This window comes from Canis lupus, chromosome 30 (genome assembly GCF_048164855.1).
Source record: "Canis lupus baileyi chromosome 30, mCanLup2.hap1, whole genome shotgun sequence".
Lineage (NCBI taxonomy): Eukaryota > Metazoa > Chordata > Mammalia > Carnivora > Canidae > Canis > Canis lupus.
The window spans coordinates 21987864-22003607 of record NC_132867.1 but is presented as its reverse complement, the minus strand read 5'-3'; positions in this window follow the sequence as shown (position 1 = coordinate 22003607).

The window sequence follows — 15744 nt, the reverse complement described above, 5'->3', positions numbered from 1 at the left end:
CCCAGGCCCCAAAATCATGTCCGGAGCTGAATGCAGATGCTTAACTGATTGAGCCACTCAGGCACCCCAAACAAGCCTATTTTATTTTATTTTATTTTATTTTTATTTTATTTTAATTTTATTTTTTGTTTTTGTTTTTGTTTTTTCAAGCAAGCCTATTTTAATCAAACATATTTAAATAAATCAGACCAATTCCTGGATGTATCTTTTGTTGGGTGACATTTATTTCATTTACTGTAATTCAAAGTACATTTCTTTCCTATGAGAGATAATTCCCCTACATAATAGTTACTGTGCATAGTAAATGATATTTCAGGTGCCCTAATAGAGCTTTCCCTTGGGTAGAACCATTTGTTGCAGAGGTTACTTTCACGTGCTTGTAACATCAAACATTTGTGTGGGGGGGGGCGGTGAAAGTGTGCTCATAAGTCTGTGGGGGAGAGGATGTGTGTATGAAATGTTTCTTATAATCACTTTTGCATGGAAATATATTTTTTAAATATAGACAACTCATCCTCATGTGTATTGCCTTTTTCATTTCCTAGCAGTTCTCTTGACATAATATCTATTCAATAAATGTATGAAACATCAAGTTTGAATTACATTGTCCAATTGCTCCGACAAATTTATTTTTTTAAGATTTTTGTTTATTTATTCATGAGAGACACACAGAGAGAGGCAGATACATAGGCAGAGGGAGAAGCAGGCTCCTTGCAGGGAGCCCGATGTGGGACTTGATCCCAGGACCCAGGGATCATGACCTTAGCCAAAGGCGGATGCTTAATCACGGAGTCACCCAGGTGCCCGCTCCATTAAATTTATTAGTTGAGCATGAGGGAAGATATTTATATCATTTGATCAGATCAATAGAAAATAAATAAGTAGATTAATCACTGGCAGACTGATGATAGAAATGTGAGTGAGAGAGAAGCAAACTGAAAGAGAGCATCAGAGAGGAAGAGAGATGACAACATGACATATTGAGGCATAGCTTTCGAAACTCAGATCTCTGGATTCAGATTGCCCCATTTAGTGCCCTCGCTTTGCCACTTACTGGCTCTGTAGTTACAAGAAAGTCATTAAATATTTTCTAAGTATCATTTTCTTCTCTAAATAAAAAGTCATAATAATTAAAAACAAAAATAAGAAAATCAACCTAGCCAGGTATATAAGTATCCTTAAGAATATTTACTTTAGAGTAGGACTTAAAAGTTTCACTAAACTACCTGTAATAGCTCCAGTGTCCATTAAAACAATACCAACTACTAAATCCAGAGAACAAGAGTTTTCAGAAAAATGGGTAGGAAATAGTTACACCTTTTGAGGCATTTCTAATTTTATTAGCATATGTTCTTTCTATTTACACATTAGTTCATATACCACATATCCCTGAAAGTAGTGCAAGGAGACATTGCATTTTGAAGAATGAAATGAATGAAATCAGAAACATGCAGTCTTGATCAATAAAGCAGAGTTGGAAGAGGAGGGAGCATTTGAAAGAAAGCAATAATCTCAGAGATGATGTCTATTGGCGATTTAACTGTTTTTTCACTTGTGTCCTCATGTTGATATACCAGAGAAGTAATAAGAAATTAGAATATGAGAATACGTATTTATAAATGATATGTTGTGAAAAATTAACTTCCTTCAGAGACAAATGTATGAAAAAATTCAAATGTGGACTTTCGATGAGGCAAAAGCATAGGAAAAAATGAGAGTGCGGGGTTAAAATTATTGCCAGGCAATGATTTTTATAGAAGACTCTACTGACATTCTGAAAAATTTCTCAGCAAAGATTCTTGTAATGGGAACCTCCATGTATATGGACTCTTCTTTTTATGTGGGGGAACTTCGTGTAGAGGAACATTCTACCTTCTTACTGTTTTTTTTTTTTTTTTTTCTACCTTCTTATTGTGCCTCTCAGCCATGGAGGTAATCACATCTATTGATTCAGATTTTTTGATTTGTTGGACCAAATTTATTAAAAGCAACAAGCATTAGAGTGTCACTCATGTTCTTGCTTCATTGCTCTTCTCTCCTTATCAGTAAAGCTGTCTAAATGCACCAACTCTGAAGATAGCCACTTCTCTTAGGTAAGATATCCTGTTGTCTAGAATGGTATTGGGGGTGGGGATGATTAAGAATAGTTTGCAAACACTTTGCCACAGATATAAATACACTTGACCAAATTGGTTTCTCTGCACCAAAGCTAATATTTTAATACCATATGAAATGGAATCCATACTTTTTTCTTAGGTTGTCCCAGACTTGGGAGGTGAAGAAAGGCACATTGTATATAACTGTATTTATAAGGCAAGATAAAAAAAATCACACAGAGATAGTTGCTTGATATGAAAATATCAGGCCTGAGGCCTAAAGTAAGATTAGTGGAGCAGAAGTATTGTTATGAAAATTAGAATGCAATAAACAATTTAGAATAATATAGAGGTTATATGAAATTGAATTTGTAAAGAAGAAAACAGCTTGAAATCACATTTTCATATACAGAATATGTAAACAAAAATGAAATAAGTGACAATAGCCAAACTGTGGAAGGAGCCTCGGTGTCCATCGAAAGATGAATGGATAAAGAAGATGTGGTTTATGTATACAATGGAATATTACTCAGCTATTAGAAACGACAAATACCCACCATTTGCTTCGACGTGGATGGAACTGGAAGGTATTATGCTGAGTGAAGTAAGTCAATCGGAGAAGGACAAACATTATATGTTCTCATTCATTTGGGGAATATAAACAATAGTGAAAGGGAATAGAAGGGAAGAGAGAAGAAATGTGTGGGAAATATCAGAAAGGGAGACAGAACATAAAGACTCCTAACTCTGGGAAACAAACTAGGGGTAGTAGAAGGGGAGGAGGGCAGGGGGTGGGGGTGAATGGGTGATGGGCACTGAGGGGGGCACTTGACAGGATGAGCACTGGGTGTTATTCTGTATGTTGGCAAATTGAACACCAATAAAAAATAAATTTATTATTAAAAAAATGAAATAAGTGATGACGTAGTAAAAAGATGGTAACCTACTATAATATTAATAAATAACCATGATTGATAAGATTATTTAGAGAATATTTATCACTTTTCCATTACCTAAAACAAAAAAATTATGGAACGAGGGAGACTTTGGTAAATGTACATAGAAAGATACCTGCATTTTTTTTTTAAAAGAAACAAAACCAAAACGAATTTATATAAAACCAAAACCCAAACTCAAATTTCTATAATTCGGCAACACAACCAAATTTAAATTAAGGAAAGGCAGAGAGACATAACCAGGATAATACAAGTCAGATTAACCTGAGATTTTTGTTGTGGGAATAAACTGCAGATCACGCTAAGGCAACATTTCTATATTTTACAGGTAAAAAGTAAAAAGGTTTTCCCAATTCTGTAATTCTGAGATGAAGTTGTCTTTCATATCACCTCATATAATCTCAGATGTGCAACATTTCATCGAATCTAAATAATTTTGACTTCAGTTAGGCCTCCTGTAAGGAAAGCATAACATAGGAATTCCTGTAAATAAATGCAATTCTTGAGGTAGTGCCCTCAGAAAAGGAGTAGTGATGCTGGACAGGGCAGGTCAGACGATGAAGCAAGAATGAGATTTCAGCAACAGACCAGTTTTAGCCTGACTTCATGGAGTCATCTGGAACATGAATTGCACTGTAAAGCTGGACCCACTTTGAACGCACATCACTTTTTTTTTACACCCCTGGATCAGTGAGAATGACATTGGATGGATAGGTGTCCTGGGATGAGTGGCAGCATAGCTTCCTGGATGGGACACCTCCCCTACCCAAGGACCATACACTGGTGGAGACAACTCACGGCCATTAGTGGTCAACAATCAAAGCAGACACGAAATAAGAGCAACACTCTAATGAAGAGGCCAGGAAGCCAGAGGGGTCAGGAGCATCTTCATAGTCCCTCCTTTACAGCACAAAGGTTAACTTGTTTATCAATACCACAACTGTTGACAATTTCTGTGAAAAACAATAAAAAAAACTATGGTGACCAACCAGAATCTCTGCTGCTCCAGTTGGTTCTGAGGACAAGCAACTGGCATATGTCAATCTCCTTATTCTCCTAGAATTGAGAATTCCCATTCCATGTACCTATCACTTCTGCAGAAATCACTGTAGAACCACAGTTATTGGTGGCTTTCCTAGTGGGGTAAACTGAAATATTACCCCTGAAGGTCTGAGCACCAGATAACCAAAATGCCCCATATGCCCTAACCTGTTGGTAAAACCTTAGAGCTGAATGTGTTGTAGGAATACTGAAAGCTCTCCCATTTAATCACCTGGGCTTGCCAGCCTGCTGGGAGACTACTAATAAATTCTGAAAAAATTAAAATACAGAGCTAATTCAAAACAAGACATAAAAATTAAAATATAAACTTATAGATGGAAATACATACTTATAGGACAAAATATATAATGTAAAAATAATTTTCAATTTATTATCTGGATTAAAACTACCATATTACTTTTATGCATTCCTGGAAAAAGTTTGATAAAAGAAAAGTAAAAAAAAAAATCCACAGGCTTAGAATGTGTCAGGGGTGTAGCTTGACATTTCAAAATAACCCAGTAATTTAACATTTGTCTTTTTAAACAGTGGCAGAGTTCTGACCAGAGCAACAGACTTGTAAAACACTATTAAAAAAAGAAACATGTTGGGGATACCTGAGTGGCTCAGCAGTTTAGTGCCTGCCTTCAGCTCAGGTCATGATCCTGGAGTCCTATGATGGGGTCCCACATCCGGCTCCCTGTATGGAGTCTGCTTCTCCCTCTGCTTGTGTCTCTGCCTCTCTCTCCCTCTTCTCTCTGTATCTTTCATGGATAAATAAATAAAATCTTTTTAAAAAAGAAAGAAACATGTTATAATAAATTCATTTCAGGCTCGAAAACTGTAGAAATCATAAAAAGATGAAAGAAGTAAGTTAAATATCATAAATCTGCCAAGGAGGCCCAACCCACACATATCAGAAGTTTAAAACGAAGGTACTTTGAACACATAAATTCATGATTCTTAATATAAGGCAACTCACCAATGTGAAAAAATAAGTAAAGAATTATGAAAAGTTAAACAGAAGAAAAAATGAGGCATAGATGGCATTAATCACAACAAAATAAGCCAAATTTAAGGCATATAGGGTGAGCCACAGCAAGAAGGTAAATTTATTTATCTTTTTAAAGATTTGTTTATTTATTTATTCATGAAAGACACAGAGAGAGAGGCAGAGACATAGGCAGAGGGAGAAGCAGGCTCTCCGTGGGGAGTCCAATGTGGGACCTGGTCCCTGGACTTCAGGATCACACCCTGAGCTGAAGGTAGAAGCTCAACTGCTGAGCCACCCAGACATCCCACAAGAAGGTAAATTTATATCAATAAATAGTTCAAAAGCGAATAAAGCTACAGTTATCAACTTGCAACCATGAATTAAGTATACATAGTATGTAAAAACAAAACTTATTTAGAGGAAAAAAGTTATATTTCTCACTCTGATGAATCAAGAATTCAAAATAAAATCAGGGTACAGAAAATACTAACGAGTACCATCCTGGTTATAAATTTCACCATTTTAAAAACAATCTTAAAATAGGCATCATTGCACAGTTTTTAACACTTACCATCTTTGTCTAAAAGCTGTTTTTGGAAGTTTTCTATTTGTTTGTTTGTTTTTACATGGAGCTTGAACTCATAACCTGAGATCAAAACCTGAGCTGAGATCAAGGGTCAAATGTTTAACTAACTGAGCCACCCAGGCACCCCTCTAAAAGTTATTTTAAATGAATAATGACTTACAATTGGCGTTTTGGAATTGATAAATGACATATTTCGTAGACATTTATATTACTTGAGAAACTGATTTGGCTGCTGTGACAGTGCAAAATCTATGTGCCTGAAATAAAATGGAAACTTATTCTTTTCTCATATAATATTCTAAGCATAAAACATCTGGGGCTGATAAGATGTTGCCATGATAGTGAGGGATCTGACTCATTCTATTTGGTTGCTTCACTTTTTCGAAAATGCAATTTCCTTTATGAATAAGATGGCTTATTTGTTCACATTTTATTTTCACATTAGCTTTAAAGTCATGGGAAACACTGAAGAGGGGCATATATATTTACATGTAAACAAAGCCCTAAGAATAAATTTTATAAGAGAATTTTGAAATTTATATTTTAAAAAATATAAATACTGACTTAATGGAAGAGCATGAAGAATATTTTTGTTACAAAATAAAGGAGTTTCCAAAGCATTTACTCATTTTTCAAAAAATATGTCCGTTGGCATGTCTATTTAAGTATTTGGAGATATATCTATTTAAATATTTAGCTCCTTAAGAAAATCAGGTTATTAGGTTGTTTTGCTATTGACTTGTAGAAGTGGCTTATATATTCTGAAGATAAACCTCTCATCAGATGTATGTTTTGCGAATACTTCCTCCCATGCTGTAGGTTTTCCTTTCACTCTGTTGATTGTTTCCTTTACTAAGTAGAATCTTTTTGGTTTGAAGTTGTCCCACCTTGTCTATTTTTGATTAGTTGCCTGTACTTTTAGTATCATATTCATGAGATCTCTGTATCACTAATCATCAGGGAAATGCAAATAAAAACCACATAGATATCACTTCTCATCCATCAGGATGGCTATTACCAAAAAAAAAAAAACAAAAAAAAACAAAAAAAAAAAAAACAGAAAGAAGGCAGATATGGCAGATATTGGCAAGTATACATTTGTATACAATTGGAGGGAAGGTAAATTGTGCAGCTTTATGGAAAACAGTATAGAGGTTTCTCAAAACATTAATAGAACCACCAAGTGGTCTAGCAGTCCTTCTTTTGGGTATTGACTCAAAATCATTGAAATCAGGATCTCAAAGAGATATTAGAACTTCCATGTTCAGCATTATTCACAAAAACCAACATGTAGAAGCCATCTAACTGTCCACTGCTACATGAATGGATTAAAAGAATGTGGTATCATGGTGCCTGGGTGCCTAGTCAGTTGGGCATTTACCTTAGTCTCAGGTCATGAACCAGGGTCCAGGGTCTGCTTCTCCCTCTCCCTCTGCTCCTCCATTGTGCTATGCTCTGTCTCTATCTCTTTCTTTCTCCCAAATGAATAACATATTTTAAATAAATGTGGTGAATACATGTATCAGAATATTATTCAATCTTAAAAAATTCAATCATTCAATTATATGTAACATAGACGACCTTTGAGGACATGTTGCTAAATTAAAGAACCCAATCACACAAAGATAAATACTTCATTATCTCACTTATATGAAGTACCTAAAACAGTCAAATTCTTAGACTGTTAGAGAAGAATGGTGGTTGCTAGAAGCTTTGGGAAAGGGGAGCAGGGGAATTATTAACCAATAGGTATGAAGTTTTAATTAAACAAGATGAATAAATTCTAGAGATCTGCTGGACAAAATTATATCTGTGGTCAACAATATTGTATTGGATATACACTTAATTTAATAAGAGGTAGATCTTATGGTACGTATTCTTACCAAAATAAAATTTTAAAAAGTTTAAGTATCTATTCAGCAGAACAAAAATGGAATCTTTGCATTATTAGTAACTACTCACAAGCTCCCATTTTCTTCTAGAGGTGGAAGAAAATATCAGTTCTCTACCTGGTAAACTAAATGTTTCTCTTTTAAAATAATCACTCAGAAATAAATACTGGTTTATATCACTCATCTTTTTTTAAGAGAATGAGATCATGTGACAGGTGGGTGTGGAGAGGGGCAGAAAGAGGTGAAGAGAGAGAATCTTAAGCAGGCTCCATGCACAGCACAGGGCTCTATCTCAGAACTCTGAAATCATGACCTGAGCTGAAATCAAGAGTCTGATATTTCACCGACTAACCCACTTCGGCGCCCCTTATATCCCTCATCTTATACTTTGGGGCCAAATGTGAGTATGAATGAGATTTTTCTCAGCTTTTAGGATGTAAAGTAGTCCATATATTTTCTAAAATGTCCATTAGGCTCTCAGGCAGTGGACCTCAATAAAACACATTCATAATTTTGCCATAAAATCTATGACACTTTGTATGAAGTCAGATCAGTAATGACTTGCAATAATTTCACTGCCATCAAATTATTTTGAGGCCTATTTGCATGTCAGAGCTGTGGGCACAGTGTTGTGAACCTGGCCTGTCAGTATTTCTCCATTATTTCCTTTTGTTCTCTGCTGGGCTCATCGAAATTCCTGGAGAACTGGCTATCATTCCAGCTTTGGGGGATGATAGGGTGACTACATACTATGTTCCCTCCACTTTGGTCTTTGCTGCAAAAAATTTTGATACTGTGTCAGAATTCGATAATTTACAAGGAAAATAAAGTGGGAAATGCTTTCTGACCCAAGGCACTTGTTATTTAATCTCTTTATGATCAGAAACCACCTGCACTTTTCTGCATATAAACACAAACTTTTTCTCATATAATAACAGTGATTTTTTTTAGGTTAACTACTTAATATGCATTTAAAAAATCAAAATAATAGTAAAGTTAACATATACATGGTGCCTACTATGTGCCAGGAGATGTTATATGTGCTTCATAAACAATAATTTAGTGGGTATGAGTATTTCACTTATACCCATTTTTATGCAAGGAAGTCAGCTCACAGAAGTTAAATGAGTCCCAAGAATCACTTAACTATTAACATGTTTTGGCATTTCCTTCTTATACTATTTAATGTTTTTAAACTTTTTACAAACTATCTACCATTTGTGCTTTTTGTATCATAGAGATTTTACATAGTCTTAATTTCAGCCAAACTCTAAGTTGCTTCAAATTCCATATTCTTTTTTATTCCATATACTTTCCTTGTTACTATAAGAAAGAACAGCCCTTATTAAGAAATATATCATTCCTATTATTTTCTATACTATAATTGTAAAAGGTTGCACTATTTTTTGATTGGTCTCTCTGCTTAAATGTTAAAATTATGTCTGCTTTAACAAATACTATGTCATGATTGAAAATGTCAATCATGTTTACCTCTATTTACTGGTTTTTAAGCCTGTGCAATGCTCATCAATACTAATTTTTAAGGTAACAATTACAGTTAAAAATATATTTTCTGCATACACTCCTGTTGAATTCTTTTCATTAGTAAGTAGGGGAACAAGTGATAATAATAATAATAAAATCCTATCTTACCCAAGTGGTTTTTCAGAGTTCAACAGAAGAGGTAAGAAGAGTGGAGAAAATTACATGATTCCTCAGTTAATATCCACTTTTCTAAATAGGAACAACAATGGCTAAAAATGTTTTCCTTTAAAAACAGCAGCTGCAACTTTACTGCTTTCCTTGAATTGAATGCACATCTTGCAATATGATATGATGCTGTTATTTTTAAAAATCATTTCTTATTTTCATGCAGCTAAAGATTTAGACATTAAAACAAAGATGAGATTTTTGGTTTTCATGTCAATTAAACAAGCTGCTCTTCTTTCTTTAAAATATACTACAGAAGGAAAAAATCAGAAAAAGCATCACATCTATTAAATTCGAGACAGGGGGCAAACCAGAGGATAAGAAGAGGATCTTAAACAATCTCAGTCCTGATCTATGAAATCACTGGGTCTTGGACAGAACATTTTGTACTAGACACATGAACCTTCTTAGCCAGATGTCATCTAGAACAGGACACAAAAACTGTCTTCACATGATATTTGTTTCAGTATGGATTTTGAACAAAATTGGGGAAAATATCTCAATCCACCAAAGTGTTTCTTCCCCCAGGGTCATCAAATCCTCTTTGTCTCTGCTGATATTTCTTTAAATTATTCTAAGAGGTATTTGACACCTCAGCCTACCCTCCCTCCCCACTCTAGACCCACCTTTTCTCCATAAAGACCTGAGAAGGGTGGGGCTGTCAAGATGAGCAGCAACTGTCACTTTAACTTCCTCAAGTCTTTTTTTTTTTAATACACTTAAAAATTATTTATTTAAAAGAGAGAGCATGAGAAGGGGAATGGGCAGAGGGAGAAGTAGAAAGAGAGAGAGAAGCTGAATCCCCGTTGAGCTGAGCCCTATACGGGGTTCAATCTCATGACCAAGAGGGGAGGACTGGAGGGGAAATCAAGACTCCCACTCTTAACTGACTGTGCCACCCAGGCAGCCTTCACTTTCTTGAGTTTTAACTTGCAGGAATAAGAATTTTCATATTGTTTGCTGAACTGTCAAGCTGGGTGAGTCTGGGCTTTGTTAGCAAAGTACCAGGTTAATTTTCAGAAATTGTCTGGAAAACAATTGAGAACTCTTTTTGTGTACGCAGAACTTAAATGAGCTCCTACCGAGAGCCCCATTTTCTTGTTTTTGTTTAGAATTCCTATAGGGCTAAGCCAATTATAAATTAGTTCTACTCATTAAAGAAGCAATAAAGTCTCATTTTTCTTTGTGGCAAGCTAATCCTCAGAGAATTTCAAAAAAATTTCTGACTGTTGCTAAATCGTACCAAATTTTTAAATGTTTTATACAATGAAAATGTATACATGAAAATGTAGAATTATAGAAAAGATGAAACTATTGGTATTTATATGAAAAAGATATTTAGGGGTGCCTGGATGGCTCAGTCAATTAAGTGTCTGCCTTCGGCTCAGGTCATGATCTACAGTCTGGGCTCCCTGCTCAGTGGGAAGTCTGCTTCTCCTGCGCCTTACCCGGCTCTGCTGCCTCTCTTGTTCACTCTCTCACTGTCTCTCAAATAAGTACAAAAATCGAAAGAAAGAGAAAGAAGAAAGAAGAAAGAAAGAAAGAAAGAAAGAAAGAAAGAAAGAAAGAAAGAAAGAAAGAAAGAAAGGAAAGAAAGAAAGAAAGAAAAGAAAGAAAGAAAGAAAGAAAGAAAGAAAAGAAAGAAAGAAAGAAAGAAAGAAAGAAAGAAAGAAAGAAAGAAAGAAAGAAAGAATATTTAAAATACAGAGATATATAAAACATATACATATACATATAGAACATATACATATGTTTTGTTTAGTTTGATATTTCATAACAGACAGGGAGAGTGAAAATTTTTCCTTAGATAATCACATTTTAGATATAAGGAAACCCAGGGAAGTTCAGGTAAGCACAATTAAATGATATCCACAAGCAATGTGGCATAATAGTTAAGCATATGGTCTCTGAGGTTTGACTCTGGATTAAAATGCTAATTCTACTATATTCTAGCTAGATGATCTTAGATACATCAAAAATTTAAAGAGTGATTAACCATCTATAACGTTTTAGGTACTCAATTATTCACAAAGACATTTATATCAAACCTGCAGTATGTTAACAAGAATATTCATTGTTAACACAGTCAATGTCAGAATCTACTCAAAAGTCATTAAAAGAATATTTTGAAGAAATAGTCTATACTTTAAAAAATATTAGAGAGGAGCAAAGACAGAAAGAATGCAAATGAACTAAGTTATTGAACCTCATGATTTTTAAAAAAATAAATTTGTTTTTTAGAGGAGAATTAAGGGAATATATTAAAAGAAAACTATTCATAATTTGAGAGTAAAATATAAAAATATCAATTTATGTAATTCTGTAATATAAAAATAAAATAATAAAAATGCATATATTTCAAGACAACTTGTTTAATTGAAAAATAAAAATGCACAAAATTAGGGGTGCCTGGGTGGCTCAGTCACTCAATAGTGCCTCTCTTCAGCCCAGAGAGTGATCCTGGGGTCCTGGGATCAAGTCCCACATCGGGCTCCTGCATGGAGCCTGCTTCTCCCTCTGCCTATGTTTCTGACTCTCTCTCTGTGTGTGTCTCTCATGAATAAATAAATAAAATCTTTTAAAGAAATGGACAAAATTACAATAATAAAAGGGAGATAACTATAGACCCCAAAACTAATTCATAAAATTAAATATGTTAATGAAATTTGCTACTTTTTAAAAAAATGCACATCTGAACGTTTTCATGTAATCTATTAGTTTCTAGGAAAATATAAATGAACAAAATTTATCCAAGAAAAGTCCAGAAGTGAAGCAGAAGAAATGAAGTTAGAAGTATAATGACAATGAATAAGAGGCAAGTTATTCTTCCATCATTGGAATAAAACAAAGATGATATCCTCCCCTGATTACTTCACATTGCTTAATTGCTAACCAATCTACAGGACAAAAATAAAGAAATATAGCTATGCAAATTTGAAGTACAAAGAAAAATGATTATATATGAAGTGCCTGATATCTCAAATTCCCAATAGAAATAACTGAAAACTAATATCACCTGCATGTGTATTCAGTAAGATTAGATATGCAATGAAAATAAAAATTCAATGTCAGTCCCATATACATGTGTAAGAAGCTAATAATATAATGGAGTTCATATCATTTAAAATATCAAACAAAATAACAAAAAGTATATATGAATAAACCTACAAAAGTGATCTACTTGAAGACAGTTTGAAACTCCACTGAGAAATATTAAAGAAAATTTGAATAAAAATAATTATTCCTTTCCACAAGTGAATATTTTAAAACAGCCAATGCTCTCTTCATTGACTTATAAACTCTGGCAATCCAATAAAATATGGTGTCCCTATAACCTATCAACCACTATTCTATTCTCCATCTCAACAATTCTACTGTTTCAATAATGTTATATAAATAGATTTAGAGTATGCAAACTTTTGAGATTGAGGTGTTTTTTTTTTTTTTAACTCAGCATAGTTCCATAGAGATGCAGCTATTTTGATTTATCTATTGGATTAAGGAATGTCTTTTAGTGTTTTTTCTAAATATCACATTTAAATACATAATAAATATATAACATACATGTATAATACCAGTGTCAATATTTTACTAGTTTGAGTATAGGAATATTATTTCCTCTTGAGTCTTTTTTCCACCTTCCTTTACAATGTATTGTTTTAAACATTTCCTTTAAGTACATTTAGAATCATAACACACAAGTTGCACTTTTTACTTTAATCATCTTACACAATTAAAATTAAAGAGAAGAATTGTCTACCATATTTATCCAACTGTATTCTTTCTTTTGCTCTTTCTTCTTTCCTGACATTCCAAATTTCCTTCTTTTGTCATTTATTTCATAGTTAGAGAACTTCAGTTAGCCATTCTTTAGGGCAAATGTGCCAGGAACAAATGGCTTAATTTTCCTACTTTTTAGAATGTCGTCAGTTTACCCACATTCCTGAATGATATTTTCAATGAATATAGATTTCTTAGTTGAGAATTTTGTTTTGACTGGTTCTTTTAGGACTTGAAAAATGTGTTATTTCCTCCTAGTCTTCAAGGTTTCTGATACAAAATCATGGAATTTATAATTATTCTTCACTTAAAGATAATGCTTTCTTTCTTTGTAGTTGCTTTTAAGATTTTTTCATTGTCTTTAATTTTCTGAAATTTGATTAGATGCTGTGCTTTGGCATGTGCTTTTTAGATTTACCCTGTTTGAGGCACAGATCTTCTCAAATGGGTAAATTTATTTATTTTGCCAAATTCAGGGCATTTACTGCCATTATTTCTCTAAATACGTTTTCAGTGTTGTACTCATTTTCCTTTTCTTCTGTAATTCTGATGTGGACATAGATATTTTGTATTCATACTTAGGTTTCTATGACTCCCTTAATTCCTTTTCGGTCTATGATTTTCTTCTGTTGTTCAAGCTTGTTGCCACAGTACTATCAAGTGAGGGCAATAGTTCTGTTCTTAATTTACACTTATTGGCAAGGGGTCTAGGAGAAAATGGGATGTAACTACTTTATTTCACCTCTTTGCTTTCATTTTTCATTATATTATTTACCTGTGTCTTCATTTTTTCCATGTTAACCTCACCTGAAGTTTATCTATTTTATTTTCAAATAAGTAACACTTGGATTAGATGGCTCTCTTTGCTGTGTCTTTATTTAATATACCAATAAAAGAAGTAAAAGCACAGTGCAGTATTCTACTGCACATAGGCCAAATTGGCCTATTGCCTGGGTTTCTAAATAAAATTTTATTGGAACATAGCCACCCATTTGTTTAAATATTACCTATGGTTGCTTTTATGCTACAGGCAGTGTTATGCAGTTGTATAAAGTTAGTGGGCTGCAAAGCCAAATATAGTTACTACTTGACCATGTACAGAAAATGTGTTGCATGAAGTAAATGTGGTCTCCCTCCATTCATATCTTGAAGCCCTAATTCTTAATATAATTGTATCTAGAGGTGAGACCTTTTGGAGAAAATTAGATCATGAAGGGGGAATCCTAATGAAAGAGATTAGAGTCCTCATAAGAGGCATGGGAGAGATTCCCTCTTTCTTTTTCAAACTGCTGTGTGGGTATTCAGCAAGAAGGCAAATAATCTGAAAACCAAGATACCTCTCACCAGAAGTTTATCATTTGTCGTTATCCTGTATCCTGATCTTGGACTTCCTAGGCTCAAGATCTATGAGAAATAAATTCCCGTTTAAGCCACACAGTGCATAGTATGTTGTTATAGCAGCTTGAGGGGAGACAATTGAAAGATTATTGGTTAAGAGTAAATTCCGGAGGTAGTCTACCTGGCTTTCAATCTTGGTTCTGCTGTTCATTGGCTTTTTGTTTTGTTTTCTTTTGCTTTGCTTTCTGTTTGTTTTCTAGCTCATGTTTTATTTATCTCAGTCTGTGAAAAATCTCAAAGCACCAATCAATGATGTTTCTTAAAGAGAAGATTTGTGCTTCCTCTTACCAAAGCAAGGGGAAAATTCAAGATCTAGGACCATCTTGGTCTCCTTATTTTTTCTACTTAATCCAGGACTGTGATCCCCTTTGTTTATTCCTACTTTAAAATTGATTGATATTTGCACTTGCCCTTAGGGAAAATACTCCCCATCTATTCTCCTGGCTTAGTCTTCATATTTTATTTGTTTATGTCGTGCATTCACACACACACACACACATACACACACTTTACCCCCAAGATATTCTTGAGAGCTTGAAAAACTTGCCACTTGTAGTGTCAAAATTCAAACTATTTTACATGTTAAGTTAATGTTAACTCATTTTATTGGAATATTAATATGTTGAAAAAATTTAAATATAGAAATAATCATGCTCTGTTGTGAAAGTTTTATAGCCATATGCTGTGTTTTTATATCTATTTTTCTTATTTTTTTAAGTAAAAGTTTAGATCCTAGCAATTATTTACACTTTGCAGTGATTTTCAAGTTTAATGACTAAATTTGTAAGGACAAAAGCTAATGTCTGGGTAGGCAAGTAAAGTGTTAAGGATAATTTGACAGTTCTATGCTTTTACTCATATCACTGAGAGATACCAAACCAAATCAATCGCTTATAGTGCTCCTATAGAACTTTTTAAAAATTACCTTTTTGAAACTTTATTCCTACAAGATTTTAGGTTTTTTTTTTAAGTTTTGGTTCTGCTCATCAGCTTGTTTTATAGTTTTATTATTTTTGTTTGTTTCTTAGCTTATATTTTATAATACGTTACTATAATAATCAAATTTAATGAATAGTAATAATAATTTTATTCAGTAATTTATTTAGAATTTTTATAATTCTTACATATCTTCACTCTCTGAGTTTTATTGCAATTGTGAAAATTTGCAGTTCTTTACAGTTTCAGAGGCTATGTCACAAAGCAAGGAAATAGCACAACTGGCCTTTAAATCTATTCTATGAGGATTGCTGAGCTATTATTCTTCTTATATCTATTTTGTAATTTACACAAG